This window comes from Tachyglossus aculeatus, chromosome 21 (assembly GCF_015852505.1).
Source record: "Tachyglossus aculeatus isolate mTacAcu1 chromosome 21, mTacAcu1.pri, whole genome shotgun sequence".
Classification (NCBI taxonomy): Eukaryota; Metazoa; Chordata; class Mammalia; order Monotremata; family Tachyglossidae; genus Tachyglossus; species Tachyglossus aculeatus.
The window spans coordinates 7,431,406-7,447,049 of NC_052086.1; the positions used below are offsets into that span (position 1 = coordinate 7,431,406).

The 15,644-nt window shown below is 44.5% G+C and overlaps 1 protein-coding gene across 2 annotated transcripts in view; it reads left to right on the forward strand.

Moving 5' to 3' along the window:
- The window catches only part of ZNRF3 (zinc and ring finger 3), a 176,196-nt gene that overhangs the window by 17,588 nt on the left and 142,964 nt on the right, over positions 1-15,644 (forward strand). Inside the window, exon 1 of one of the 2 annotated variants that reach the window (XM_038762892.1) lies at positions 13,385-13,452. The exons of the other annotated variant lie outside the window; for it this stretch is intronic. The gene's annotated coding sequence lies outside the window, so the exon portion shown is untranslated. Of the gene's footprint in view, positions 1-13,384; positions 13,453-15,644 lie in introns of those variants that run through there. 2 annotated transcript variants of the gene reach the window in all.

Consider the following 15,644-nt stretch of genomic DNA (forward strand, 5'->3'; position numbering starts at 1 on the left):
GAACACATCTATTGACTCTATTGTCCTCCCCCAAATGCTTACTTAATACAGTGTTCTGCACACAGTGTGTGCTCAGTAAATCCCATTGAATGATTGCATCTGCCTGTGGTCACTTATTCCCCAATCTCCCATCACCTGAGTCTGGCTACCAAATACCGGGCTGTAATAGTCCCCTTCACAGCCAGCTTGATCCCCTCTCTTTCCCTAATTCAGAATCTTTGTGTAAAAATCATCAACCCAGAGTGCTCATCTACAGAGGGGAAATGGTCAGAATTAATTAGCTGGCATGCTCCATTTGCCTTCTGAGAGGTTTAGATTGTCGTCTCCTTATTTTAACATCTCTGAATTTCAACTTTGCAGTTAGAGCTTAGGTGATGTATTAAGTGATTCCAATCCAACAATGTCTTCATACTGACTTGGGTCTCTCTGTGAGTGCACTGGAATAGCCTCAGGCCATTAGATAACTTATGGTGGCCATCTTTAATATTGGGGGGGTGATTTGGGTTTTGGGGTTAATATTGGGGGTGAGGTTTTTTGGGTGTGGGGGGTTTGGTCATATGATTGAGGTAAAGTAACATCCTTCCCTATGTAGAGTATTAGATTCCTTTTGGTTATTTCAGCCCATAAAGAGAAAACTGGGCACTTAAAAAAAAAAAAAGATGAGTGGCTCTGACTTTCATAATGGAATGACAACTTTTTTTTCATCAAGGTTTAAACTAGTGAAATACCTGGCAACAAGCAAACAACCTCTTTCCATCTGCAGAAACAAGCTGCTTGGCCTTTCTGCCTGCCTTCATCCTTTGTGATTTTGAGGAGATTCAGATGGAGACTGTTGACCCTCTAATTTTGGAGGGGTGGGACCCGATCCCCATCTCCATAAATTTACCATTTTCAACTGGAATTTCCTAGGTGTCTTTAAGAGGTGTGCAGCTCACTGTGCTGTGTTCCTCAGAACCCTGGCTCTCTTGAAAGAGTTAAATTAAGCTCTAATTAGCTCATTCGAAAGGTATTTAATACCCTTATTAAAACTCAACTGCTGGTTCACTTTTTTCTTTGGTGAATAAAATTTCTTGAGGAGCTGAGCCTCTGCTTCTCAGATCAGAGGCTCACATGTCGAAGCTGGCAGTGCTAGAGGCTAGTTCCTATCTGTGTGACAACATTTTTAATTTAACAGGACTGTCTTTGATGTTCTCAAATATTTATAGGCAGCTTTAGATCATTCCAGTGTGGGCTTTTTTTTTTTTTTTTTAACTGGAGAAAAAGTTCCTCCTCCATGCAACAGCCTTTCTTTTATCCTGTCAGTTTATTTTTGTTTCCCTCTGCGGCTTTGGGGAAAAAAAAAGTTCTTTGCAGTAGAAACGGCAAGGTTGACCCTTCTTTTAGCTTTTCTTCTTCCTCGTGATGGCTACCTCTCTATGGATCCTCTCATTAGCTCCGATGGAGGTACTTGGGTTCCCAGAAAGCTGGTGAGGGTATCACGTACTTCCTTGCGTTGGAATCTTCTCTTCACGCCAGCCTCGCGTTTCAAAATCGAGGCTCTCAAAAGTGTCGTCACCCACCCGGCTAGAAAGTTGCTCACATGCCAGTCCGCGAGATGGGGCATCTGGGGACAGGTGGCAATTATGTGTGAGAGATCTTGGCAGCAGCAGAAAGAGCGATTCTTGAGCACGCAGCGCCTTGTACTCAGCACTGGGGCAAAGAAGTGAGGCCTAATTATATGCCCACATGGAGCTTACACTCTACCAGTGGAGGTATAGCCCCAGATATCACCAGTCAGCAAAATAATTGAACTGGCAGTTCGATCAACAGGTGTTGGGCCGGGGGAAGAAATACTCATTGATTCGTATTGACTCCTTGATTCCCCTCTCCACAGCACCTGTGTATATATATATATAATATATATATATATATTTGTACAGATTTATTACTCTGTTTTACTTGTGCATATTTACTATTCTATTTATTTTGTTAATGATGTGCATATAGCTTTAATTCTATTTGTTCTGATGGCTTTGACACTCATCTACATGTTTTGTTTTGCTTTCTGTCTCCCCCTTCTAGACTGTGAGCCAGTTGCTGGTTAGGGACTGTCTCTATATGTTGCCGACTTGTACTTCCTAAGCGCTTAGTACAGTGCTCTGCACACAGTAAGCGTGCAATAAATACGATTGAGTGAATACTGAGCACTTACTGTGTGCAAGGCACTGTACTAAGCACTTGAGAGAGTACAGCAGAACCATAAGCAGACACGTTCCCTGCCCACAACAAGCTTACGGTTTAGAGAGTCTAAACACATAGTCAGGGTTACGCTTTAAACTCGTCTAGTCTGGAAGCTGCTTGTGTGAGGGAAACATGTCTGCCAACTCTTTTGTATCGTATTTTCTCAAGCACTTCATACATTCACTGCCCGCGGTGAGTGCTCAAATCATCATCAGTAGTATTTGGTGAGTCCTTACTATGTGCAGGGAGCGCTACACTGAGCCATTTATTCATTCATTTTTATTGAGCACTCATTCTGTGCAGAGCACTGTATTAAGTGCTTGGGAGAGTACAGTCGAACAATAAGCAGACACAGTCCCTGTCCACAAAGAACTTGCAGTCTAGGAGAGTCCAAAACAACAGCGTTGGTAGATACATCCCCTGCCCACAATGATTCCTTTGACTGATTGCTAGACAGGGCTGATAGGGTTTTTCTGACTTAATAATAATTGTGGCATTTAAGTGTTTCCTATGTGCCAGGCCCTGTACTAAGCACTGGGGTGGGTACAAGCAAATTGGGTCAGACACAGTCCCTGTCCCACATGGGGCGCACAGTCTCAACCCCCATTTTACAGATGAGGTAACTGAGGCCCAGAGAAGCGAAGTGTGTGACCTTAGGCAAGTCAGCAGACAAGTGACAGAGTCAAGATTAGAACCCATGACTTTCTGGCCCCTGGGCCCATCTTCTATCTGCTACACCATGTTGCTTCTCATCTCACTTGGGGTGCTTGAAACCAATTGGGGAAGGCAGGTTGGAGGAAGAGGGGCTTCAGGGGAAGATGGCAGGGCTTCACGGGTCGGGGAAGGAGTTCCCTCCTGCTCCCATGGAAAATTGTAGGCGGCTCTTGAGGCGACCAGAGGGATGGCCCAGTGTTCCTGTGGAGGCCCCAAGGATGGAGCCTGACCCTGTTTGGGACGCCTCACGGGTTTCTGTCTATGGACTGCCAGGCTGTTCTTGTGCATTATTTTGATTTAGATGATTGAAAGGAGTTCTAAGATTAGATTCCAAAGAAGCTTAAGTAGGGACTTGTTCCTGAAGGCTCGTTGGAGCTGTTAAAGAAGTTGGGGGTGGCGAGAGCCTTTTCCCAAAGCTTTGGCCGAAAATGGTCGAGGACTTCTCGGAGGCCCTTGAACTTCATTCATTCCGTTGTATTTGATGAGCGGTTGTTGTGTACAAAGCACTGTATTCAGCGCTTGGAAGAGTACAACAACAGACACATTCCCTGACCACAACTCTGCCTGCATCGAGTGGCTAGCGAAGAGAGGGTGGCGTAGATGGATCTGCTTCTGGTTTAGAGAATGTGTTGGTCTGAGTGGAGACTTATTTAGGACTTTTGTTTTCTCAGCCTCCTGGCAATGAGGCTAGGTTGTGTCCAGGAGAATGTAAGCTTCTTGAGGGCAGGAATCTGGTTTATTGACTCTGTTGTACTAGTGCTTAGTAGGGTGCTCTGCACACAGTAAATGCTCAGGAAGTATCATTGATTCATAATCTCTGGTGGCACTGTGACACTTGAAACTTTCCTCTTCTATGATCCCTATGACAGCCAATGCTGAAGGCCACTTTCTGACGTGCCCAGCTCTTGGGATGGCCCACCAACATTTCTTTTTCCTACCTTTTCATTCTTTCATTGTCGTATTTATTGAGTGCTTACTGTGTGCAGAACACTGTACTAAGCGCTTGGGAAGTACAAGTTGGCAACATATAGAGACGGTCCCTACCCAACAACGGGCTCACAGTCTAGAAGGGACTTTGACTACCTTTGACCGCAGTCTGATTAGACCTCTTTATGACTGAATGAGGACTTTGAGGAAAAGGCTGGCTTTCCTCCACATCCTCCCCTTCTTTCCTAAAAATATTCAATTTTTGAAGTGGTTGTCCAAAAAAAAAAAAAACTGGTTGGGAATCATTAGTTTAGCATCTCTTGCTTTTGTGGTACTTCCTTTTTGGGTCCTGACCACTGCAGTATGCAAATGGGTTGCTTTGACTTTCTTGTTTTCTCACTAAAATATACTCTGCAAGTGGAGCTCAAGCTTAGTGTGTGTGGGTGTGTGTTTGTGTGTACCGATTTGGAAGTATTCATTCTCAAAATGTTGGGAATGGCTCTTGACACCCCCAACTTTAATGGCTCCAGCAGTCCTCCCAGAAAAAGTCTCTATGTCAGCTTCTTTGAAACGTAATCTTAAAGAACTCAGTTCAATAACTTCAAAAAAATCAGTCTACTGATTTTCCTGATCAATAACACGTACATAAGTACATTATGTGTGTGCATATGTTATTGATGAGGAAAGGCAGTTTCAATTTCCGCTTGAATCCTGTTCTAGTTCTAGAGGCGGTTTCTGGGAACTTAAAGCCTCTTTAATTGGATGATTCCATTTTATATGAGGGGATCTTTTGAAGCTTTGGTCGACCCTAAAATTCAGTCTAGTGAGAGAAACAACATGGCCTAGTAGAAAGGGCATGGGAGTCAGAGTAGCAGTAGGAGGTGTAGTATTTATTACACACTCACAGTGTGCAGAACAATGTACGGAGCTCTGGGAGAGAATATGCAGTTGGAATTAAAACACACTCCCTTTCCTTCGCGGGGCTCCTGGTCTAAAAAGGACCTGGGTTCTAATCCTGGATTCTGCCACCTGTCTGCTGTGTGACCTTGGACAACCCGTTGAACTTCTCCATGCCTCAATTTCCTCATCTGTAAAATGGGGATTAACTATCTACTCTCCCTCCACTCTAGACCGGAAGCCCCATATTGGATGGGAAGTGTGAATGACCTGACTATCTTGTACCTACTCCAGCGCTCAGTACAGTGCATGGCACATACTAAACACTCAACAAATATCACTATTATTAGGTAAAAGTGGACATGTTGTCTCAAGCAAAACTATACTTTTACCTGATATTGGAATGTAAGCTAAACTTAAGTAGCTACATGGGAGATGTGACTTCTGTTGAGTCTCCCAGATAAGTGTTCAATGGGGGTTGGGCGGGGAAGAGGGGGTTCAAGTCTCTGCTTAGGGGACGTCCAAGAATGATGGGGGGAGAATGGCTATTAGAGTAGCAGCAGCTTGTCCTTCATTCTGGGGTCTCTAAGAGAGGGCCTGGGGGAGGCCAGCAAGATGTTGAGAGGCAGGAATAGCTAAGGTAGGCGAGAATGCCACCTGTACCTCCCGAGGCTCCCAGTGGCAGCACTCCCTTGGTCTTGGCTGACGATGTGGTTCCTAAAATTAAAAAATGTTAACTCGCTCTAGACCGTAAGGTTGTCTTTTTGGTGGGGAGAGGGGGATGCCTTGTACTCTCCCAAGCGCCTGGTGAAGTGCTCTGTCCACAGTAACTGCTCAGTAAATATGATTGACTGAACACACTGTGGCTTGGGTTTGAGGGGGAACTGGGTGCGAGTTAGGGAAGGATCTTTGGGTGTAATCATGAGTCAGCTAGGATACAGTTTTTAAATTAAAAAAGCTAGCTCGCTCTAGACTAGAAACTCCTGGTCGACAGGGGTCATGTCTTCCAAGTCCACTTGTAGAGTTACTCTCCCAAACTCTTAATACCACCCTCTTCTGCACTCTGTAAGTGTGCAGAGACTGTGAGCCTGTTGTTGGGTAGGGACCGTCTCTATATGTTGCCAACTTGTACTCCCCAAGCGCTTAGTTCAGGGCTCTGCACGTAGTAAGTACTCAGTAAATTCGATTGAATGAATGAATAAGTGCCCAATAAATACCACCGATTGATTGGAAAAGTCCTGGTCTGTGCTGCGTAATTTGGGTAAAAAGCTCTGGGCATTACTGTGGACCCAAATACGGGCAAACCTTGGGTTACAGTCACCACCACAGTACATACAATCTGGGGGGGCAGTTGTAATCCTTTCACATCTCGACAAGCAGATGCATCATTGCAAATTGCCCAAACTGACAAAGTTCTGGTCTTGCCACCCACCAGCCAGGATTTGGGCATTAAGAAGTCCTGCGTCAGTTTTAAAGAAAGCAGGTGAATGTGTAAAAATAATCGAAGAGGGCCGTGGTGGAACGAGAACTCGAAAGGTGTGAAGGAGTTGGCCTGCTCTGAGGTATTTTAAGCAGGCATAAAATGACCTTTGAGTGAAAAACTTGTCTAATTTAAAGTTGAAAAACCACTGACTGTCGGCCAGACAGGCTTCTATTCTTGCACCCTCCTGCAAAGATTCCTAATCATAGTACAACCCTCTTTTTTCATTTGTGATCTTATAGTTTACAGTACTTTAACACAGATTAAACAGTACTTTAGTAGAGCAGAGCACATAAAGGAATTTCATATTCCCAAATTTTGGAAACAGATCCTTACTGATAACTTGTAAGAATAAAGGAAAAAGTATCCTTTGATGGAGTTGTGATTTGTTCCTTGAAAACATGGATGAACAGTGGATGAGTAATTTTACATTGTGAGGACTGTGTTTGCGTTAACTTTTCATGAAATCCATCAAATAGGTTGGGTTATTTATATTAATGATAATGATCAACAGCATTTATCAAGGCCCCTACTGTGTGCCAAGCACTGTACTAAGCTCTATGGGGGAGGACCGTGCAACAGAGTTGCTTGATGCATTTCTTGCCCACAAGGAACTTAGGGTCTAATGAACTGTAAAATAAATCTTGTGCATGTATTTTCATAACTAGTGAGGAGCAAGAGGAAGATTCAATTGCTAATAGCAAGAATATGGAAAGGTGAGTAGATGAATAATACGTGGAGGTGGAAAATGGATAAGTACAAAGGGTGGGATCTGTTGGGTTGACATGACCTGGGATGGTGGAAATCAATCAAGTACCTTGGCCTAGTGGAGAGAACAGAGGGCTGGGAGTCCAAAAGGACACGGGTTCCAATTCTGGCTCTGCCACTTGTTTGTTATGTGGCCATGTGTAAGTCACTTCATTTCTATGTTCCTTTGTTCTCTCCTCTGTCAAATGGGGATTGACTGTGACCCCCATGTGGGACACCGACTGTGTCCAACCTGATTAGCTTGTATCTACCCCAGGGCTTAGGGACAAGGGCTGGCACATAGTAAGCGCTTAACAGGTATCATTTAAAAACAAACACACGAACAACCCCCCCCAAGAATGCCTTCCTGGAGGAGGAGGGCTTCAGAAGGGCATTGAAAATGAGGAGAGCGGTGGTCTGGTGGATTTGGAAGGGGGAGGGATTTCTGGGCAAGAGCATGAGCCAAACTGTGAACCTTATCTTTGCCTCTTACTGGCAGTGGCATCACTCTCTGACCATCTACATTTGTGACCTTGGAGTTATATTTGAATTCCTGCTTCCCTTTGTCGTTCATCTCATTCAGTGACTCTGTCATGGTGATCGGAATGTGTCTATTTACTGGAGAGGTAGAGGCCTTTAGAGATTGGTGCGAATGTGTTGTCTAAACACATAATGAGCATTTGATTTGATGAGCATTTGCAGTGATGCCTAGAGAACTTTGCTTTCCTATAAAATCCTTGCCCTGACCTTGAATAACATAATCAGTGGTATTTATTGAACACTCAATTAATGCGGAGTGCTGTATTAAGGACTTGAGAGTAAATCACAACCAAGTTGGTAGGCATGTTCTCTGCCTACAGAGAGTTTTTGGTTGACAAGGGGAGACAGACATTAATATAAATGAATAAAGTACAGATATGAAAGTGCTTTGGGTGCTGAGGGTGGGGTGAAAACCAAATGCTCAAAGGAAACAGATCCAATTAATGTGGGCAAACCCTCCATAAGAGGGTGGATCATAAGACCAAAATAATTTAAGATTTGCAACTCCAAGCAGATGTCTTTTGTGATGCCAAAAGCTATTGACCATGGCTGTTTTAGCCATTGACTAAAACAGATTCATATGACACCCCCCCGCCCCCACACACCATGCTACTTGAAATAGAAATATCTTTACAGAGAGTATTTTTTGATGCTGTAACATATTTAGAACAAAAATTTCTGTGTTTTAAGGTACTTGAATTTGTTCATTTGAGGTATTGAGTTACTGCATGGAGAAAACTTAGCATGATACAGGGTTTGTTTTTCGGCAGTGGGGACCCAGTACTAATTGAATCCTGATATGTTCTTTTCTCCCCTCTCCCTGCCAAAGTTAAGACCAAAGAGTTTCGTGCTGGTCTTTTAAGTGGATATAAAGCATGGAGCGCAGTTCTTCCAGGGCCCCGGTTTTCTCAGTTCTGCCATGCATATTTTCACTACGTGTTTTGACTAGAACGTTGTCGGAATTGGGGAACATTTGTCCAACAACATGAGCTCTTCGGGATATGGCATGCCACAACTCGGGAGAAATGGTTTTGGTGTGCACATGGGTGTCATGTTGGAACCAGTGAGTTTTCCTTAACACGTGAGATTTTGCAAAAACGCAACCCTCACCGTTAAAGAAGTGGGCCATTGAATTGCCGAGTACCTAACTTTATTTCAGAAAATGGGATTGCTTAATATTTTTGGAGTAGTGTAGGCTCAGTGCAAGTAGTGATCCATTGCAGCAGAGGTTCTCAACTGTTGGCAAAATTTGTGCCCTTGGAGGGGGTAAACATTTCACCTTTAGTACTCGCCACTTGCCTCTGCTTTCTCCCACCAAAGAATAACCTCCGTCCCAGGGGCAAGGTTCAAGGGAATGGAGCAGCCAGATTAGGGGAGAAGAAAAAATCCCTGCAATTGCTAGTCTCCAGAATTTTCGGCTTTGGCAAGGAATCTCAAGACACGGCTCGATGGTGGCAGGAGCCAATGCCATCACAGCCACACTCTGGAAAAAATGTGGCAGACGTTTGCCCAGAAGTTGCCATAGGGTTCTTTGAGAGGAAATACTCCTCCGCAAATGCCTGGGATGAGGATAATAATAATAATGGTAATTATGGTATTAAAGTGCTTACTAGTACCAGGCACTGTAATAATGGCATTTATTAAGTGCTTACTATGTGCAAAGCACTGTTCTGAGCGCTGGGGAGGTTACAGGGTGATCAGATTGTCCCACGCGGGGCTCACGGTCTTCATCCCCATTTTACAGATGGTCAGCCTAGGCATAGAGAAGTGAAGTGACTTGCCCAAAGTCACCCAGCTGACATTTGGCGGAGCCGGGATTAGAACCCATGATCTTCTGACTCCCAGACTTGTTCTCTATCCACTACACCATGTTGCTTCAATTGACTGATACTATCAGTTAATCAGCAATATATTTTTAGCACTTACTGAGTGTTTGTACAGTATGATAGAACAGAGCTGGTAGACAAGATTCCTGCCAGCAAGGAGCTTACAAAGTGACTTTCAGCAAATTAATCTGGCCCTTGGGAGAACTGAGCCCATCTTGCTTAGGTGATGCTCTCCTTGGGGTTCTTCACTGTAATTGACTTGAGCATTTTTTTTTAAGCGGAATTTGTTGAGCACTTACTCTGTGCCAGGTACTGTACTGTGCACTGAAGTAGATATAAACCAGTCAGGTTGGACGCAGTATCTGTCCCACGGTGGACTCAAATTCTTAATCCCTATTTTGCAGATGAGGTAATTGAGGCCCAGAGAGGTGAAGTGACTTACCCAAGGTCACACAAGAGACAAGCGGCAGAGCCAGTATTAGAACCGATGACCTTCTGACCACAGTTATTCCTTCTGTCTTGTCTGCCTTTTTCTGGTCATTGTCATATCTTCAGCTGAGGGGCAGAAACAGCAAGGACTGTGGTATGCTAACGATACCTTCTGTGGCCCTTAATTTCTGAGCTTATGTCCTTGGAAACAACAGCCCATTTCAGTAGAACTGTACTGTTCCCAGGCCTTGGTTAGGTCCTGGCAGGAAATGAATGTCACCAAGGAGTAGCAGGGTGTCAAATGAGCAATTGCCTTTTCATTTCACACTGATTGCATTTACCCATTTTGTTTTTCAGAAAATCCTCAGCATCTGCTTCAAGTCGCTCAGTCAGTGCTCTAACCGCTACCTATCGTCACTCAGCTCCCACTACAACCCAGCTCACACACACTTGACTTCTCCAATCCCAGTGTCTTCACTGTGCGTCACTCTTGTTTCTTTCTCTGTCTCTTCTCCCCCCCCATTAACCCCTTGCTTAGAAACTTCTTCCTCCCTCTTATCCAACACTTCACCCATCTCCCCATCTTCAAGGCACCTTTTTTATGACATTTGTTAAGCACTTACTATGTGCCAGTAAGCGCTGGGGTAGATACATTGTAATCAGGTTGGACACAGTCCCACATGGGGCTCACAGTCTTAAACCCCATTTTACAGATGAGGAAACTGAGGCCCAGATAATTGAAGTGACTTCCCCAAGGTCACACAGCAGACAAGTGGCGGAGCCAGAACTAGAACCCAGGCCTTTGACCCCGACCTGCACTATCCACTAGGCCATGCTGCTTCTCATCTCCTCCAGGGAGCCTTATCTCCCCTTTATTTTCCCTCCCGTTTGCATCACTTAGGCACTTTTGTGGTTATGTTCATGTCCTGTACTTTCTATACCTATTTTAAAGTCAGTTCCTCACTAAGATTGTAAACTCCTTAAGGACAGGGATGGAGTCTACTTTATTGTGCTTTCCCGAGCACTTAATGTGTGCTTTGCATAGAGAAAATGCTCATAAATACATGTGGTGCATGTGAGTTAACAGTATTTGTCTTAGTCAATTTTTTTCCACATCCAAAAAATATTAGGTTAGCTTTTCAAAAACAAGAGTCTATAAAACAGAGGATTAATTGCACATCAATCTATCAAGAGCTTGGAAAAGTACAATATAGCAGAGTTGGTAAACGCGTTCCCTGCCTAAAATGAGCTTACATTCTAGAGGGGGAGGCAGATATTCATATAAGTAAATTATGGCAATGTACATAATTGCCATGGGATTGAGGGAGGGGTGAATAAAAGGATCAAATCCACATGCAGTGGCAACAGAAGAGGAAAAGAAGGCCTAGTCAGGGAAGGCCTCTTGGAGGAGATGTCCCTTCAATAAGGCTTTGAAGGTGGGGAGAGTGATATTCTGTCGGATATGAAGAGGGAGGGCATTCCAGGCCGGAGGCGGAACATGTCAAGTGCTTGTTCCAGCAAGGGGGCCTTGGGTGGTTATTATGGTTTTAGTTAAAGCACTTACTATATGACAAGCAACGTTTCAAGTCCTGGGGTAGATAAAATTTATCATTTTGGACACAGTCTCTGTCCCACAGGGCGTTCACAGTCTGTGTGTGAGTTCACATGAAATGTGGTTAAGTCCATAGAAAGAGAAGTCACCAAGAACAATGAAAAGGACTTACTGAATTTTGTTGGGGACAGGCCAACACATCCATTTTCAGGAATGGCATAACTCATATGATCTGTGGTACACAAGATTCATTCAGTCGTATTTGAGTACTTATTGTGTATTGTACTAAGCACTTGGGAGAGTACAATACAACAATAAACAGACACATTCCCTGCCTACAAAGGACTTACAGTCTAGAAGGGGATGTCATTAGTGATCTCCAGGGAGGTGAAGTCAAGCAAATTGCTTATCAATCCTTGAGATTTACTGAGCGCTCATTGTGCGCAGAGCCCTTGGGAGAATATAGTACAATAAAGTTGTGAGACAGAATCCCTGTTTACAGTACAATAATCTACAGGGAAGGGGAGTTGAATTGGGGTGGGAAGGAGGTTAAGGGGGGGGGTCTTTTTTTAGGTAGAATGTGGGACATGTTGGAGCCCCTGAATGCCTAACCTGGGAGTATTTTAGCTGGCTCTTTTGCTAATAAGTATGGTACTTTTAAAGCCCTTACCTTGTGCCAAGCACTGTTCTAAGTGCTGGGGTAGATACAGGCTAATCAGTTTGGGCACAATCCCTGTCCCACAAGGGCCTCACAGTTACTTCTGTAGTTGCTAAATCCTTAGTACAGCGCTCTGCACACAGTAAGCGCTCAATCAGTATGATTGAGTGAATCAATGAATAAATCCAAGTCCTGAGTTGTGCCCGGGGCACCAAGAGGAAGGAGATGCTTTTCCGCCCGAGATCCCAAAGACCTATAACTTAGTTCCCTGCATCTCTCTCTCTCTCTCCCTTTTTTCCTCACCCTGCCTTTGGACAGTAGCAGCAGCAGTTGTATTAATGAAGCTCTTTCCGTGCACAGTGCACTGTACTCGGTGTGGGGAGAGAATACACACCTGGTGGGAATTAGCCAGGTCCCCTGTCTCTTGGCTAGGGGATGGCCCAGGAGCTGATGCTCACAAGGGCTAATGGCTGTTAGAGGGTTAAACTTTCCTTGCTCTGGAAGCAGCTGGGCAGTCCCTGGTTTGTACACAGATACTTCCTTTGAAGTGTGGAGGAGGAGCAGTTAAGTGTAAAACTTGGAGCAGGGGTTCAGAACAAGTCATCTCCTCTAGCAGGGTTTGCCAGAAGCCTACCTGCATAGGCTAAATACTGGTTTTCCATGTCTTTATCCCCTTCCCCGCTTTAGAGGGGTGTTTTTGTTTTTTTTTTTTTTTTTTAACCTCTTTGGGCCGGGAATAGCGGAAGAACAGTGAGGCCTTTATGGAAAGTTAGATGTTAGCCTATTTAAAGTTGGGGGAAGATGGACCAAGCTGTCATTTCCCCTATTTGCCCTTCCCTCTGCACTGGCTATGAACTTGGCTGTGTAATAAAATAATGGTATTTGACATTTTTTGGTGATTGTGTGCATACTGTGTGCAGAGCACTGTACTGTTGGCTTAGTACAACAGAGATGGTAGGCATGTTTCTCTGCCCACAGTGAGCTTAGAGTCTGCAGCCAGTGTAAGGTTCATTAGTTCTGTCCAGTGCCTGATGCCCAGATGTAGCTCTTAAGCACTTTTTGATACCTGCCCCAGCCCCATACCACTTACGTACCTAGCCATATACTCTGTTTCCCCATCTGTAGTGTATTTTAGTGTCTGGCTCTCCCCTCCCCGCAAGACTATACGGTCCTTGTGGGCAGAGAACATGTCTACCAACTTTGTTGTACTAGCCCAATGGTACAGTGCTCTGCTCATAGCAAGTGCTCAATAAATACCATTAATTGATTGGTCAAAAATTCTAAGCCCAGCAATGGTATTTTTATGACAGTGTCTCCAAACAACTATTTATTTCTTTTCAGGTTGCTTCTGAGTGAAGGTGAACACCTCTCTGAAGTATTTTTCTTTCAGACCTGTTACTTCAGTAAGACAGAAGGTCCTAGTGGTTAAAACAACAACAAAAAAAACACTTGGAGTCAAAGGGTTTGTCTGTCTTTTTCTCTTTCTTTCTCTTTCTTTCCTTTTCTCTTGCTTTCTTTCACCTTTTTTTTTTTTTTTGTATTTGTTAAGCACTTACTGTGTGCCAGGCACTGTACTTAGCGCTGGTTAGATGCAGTCAGGTTGGACACAGTCCCTGCCCCACATGGGGCTCACAGTCTTATTCCCCATTTTACAGTTGAGGTAACTGAGCCACAGAGAAGTGAAGTGACAAGGCCCAAGGTCACACAGCAGACAAGGGGCAGAGCTAGGATTAGAATCCAGGTCCTTCTGACTCCCGAGCCTGTGCTCTATCAACTAGGCTACTATGCTTCGCTCCCTCCCTTCTTTGCTCCCCTCCTAGCCCCCCCCCCCCCCCAATTTTGGGAAGAAGGAATTCCGTTTTCATGGTACAGATATCACCGTAATTTGAGCAAGAGATCATGGAGGTGGGAATGATGACCTGGTATGACACTGTTTATTAAGTAAATGCCTTAGCTGTCCTGGCCTTTTTGTTCCTGTTCTTTCTTTGAGTGACCAGGTGGTTGCTGTTATCAGCCTTTGGGGCCTATGTGGAAGTAGAGGAGAGATTTCCTTGCTGTCTGAAAATTACAGCAACCCTTCTCTGCCTATGCCCTGCCTTGATGGGCCTGATGCTTTGATGGCTCCAGTTTGCTGCCATGTGCACAATACATTGATGTGTTTTTTGTGGGTGGCATTCTTGGCTCTATTTTCCTTTGTCTCTTGTGTTCTGCTGAGAGTGGGAAATGTTCTTCCCCTCCATTTTCCCATCCCACCCCAAACCACTTTATCAAGCCACTCTAAGGGTCCTTGTCCAAAAGGGCTGGTGAAACAAGTATCTATGGCCAAGAAGGTCTCAATTATTCTGTTCTGTGACCTGACTCTTCTAGCTATTACTGTCAGCCCTTCCCACAGAGCTGAGCACAGGGGAACCTAGTGAGGGAGTGAAGATGGTTTGGAGGAGACCATCATTACTGTTGCCAAGCCAGTTTGCGGGTGGGTCCCACTGGCAGTAATAATAATAATGATGGCATTTATTAAGCACTTACTATGTGCAAAGCGCTGGCTGAGGAGGTTACAAGGTGATCAGGTTGTCCCATGTGGGGCTCACAGTCTTAATCCCCTTTTTACAGATGAGGTAACTGAGGCACAGAGAAGTTAAGTGACTTGCCCAAAGTCACACAGCTGACAATTGGCGGAGCCAGGGTTTGAACCCATGACCTCTGACTCCAGAGCCCGTGCTCTTTTCCACTGAGCCACGCTGCTTCTCTAGAATACACCTTCCTTCTCTTTGCCTCCCAATCCTAAAGTCCTGTGAAACCTGGGCACCCCTATTCTCTTCTCTTGCTGAGGGAGAGACAGAGACATTTAGGAACAATCCTTCAGGTCTGAATAATCCTCATCCTGAATGTCAGGAGGCTAGAAAGGGTTGCCAAAATTTTCATATGTACTAGAGTTTTGCACAGTGACGCTCATGAAGACAGTCTTTGTGTTTGGTAAAGCCTTCACACCGAAGGACGACGACTGTTCAGTCAGTCGTATTTATTGAGTGCTTACTGTGTGCAGAGCATTGTACTAAGCGCTTGGGAGAGTACAGTAGAACAGACACATTTCCTGCCCACAACGAGCTCAGAGTCTAGAGGGGTACTATTGGCAGTGATAAGAAGCAGCATGGCTTAGTGGATAGATTACGGGCTTGGGAGTCTGAAGGTTGTGGGTTCTAATACTGGCTCTGCCGCTTGTCTCCTGTGTGCCCTTGGACGAATCACTTAACATCTCTGTGCCTCATTTCATTGTAAATTGTAAAATGGGGATTAAGACTGTGAGCCCCATGTAGGACAGGGTCTGTGTCCAACCCAGTTGTCTTATATCTACCCCAGCTCTTAGAAAAGTTCTGGGCATGTAGTAAGCATTTAACAAATACTTATGATTATTATTAATAATAGTAATAAGAAGAAGAATCAAATTTAGTTGGAGGTTTCTTTAGAGTCCTCCAGCCCTCTCCATCCTGAAAGTACTTTGTTCTATTGAAACTGCCCCGCATGCTGAGCAGAAAGGAGATTCATTCCTTCCTCTTTCTCCAGTAACCAAGGGTTCTTCCCTCCTTAACACCTCACCTGGAGTATCTGAGAAACGGGTCTCTTCACAAAGAAGGCCTTGTTGAGTTGACTCCAGAG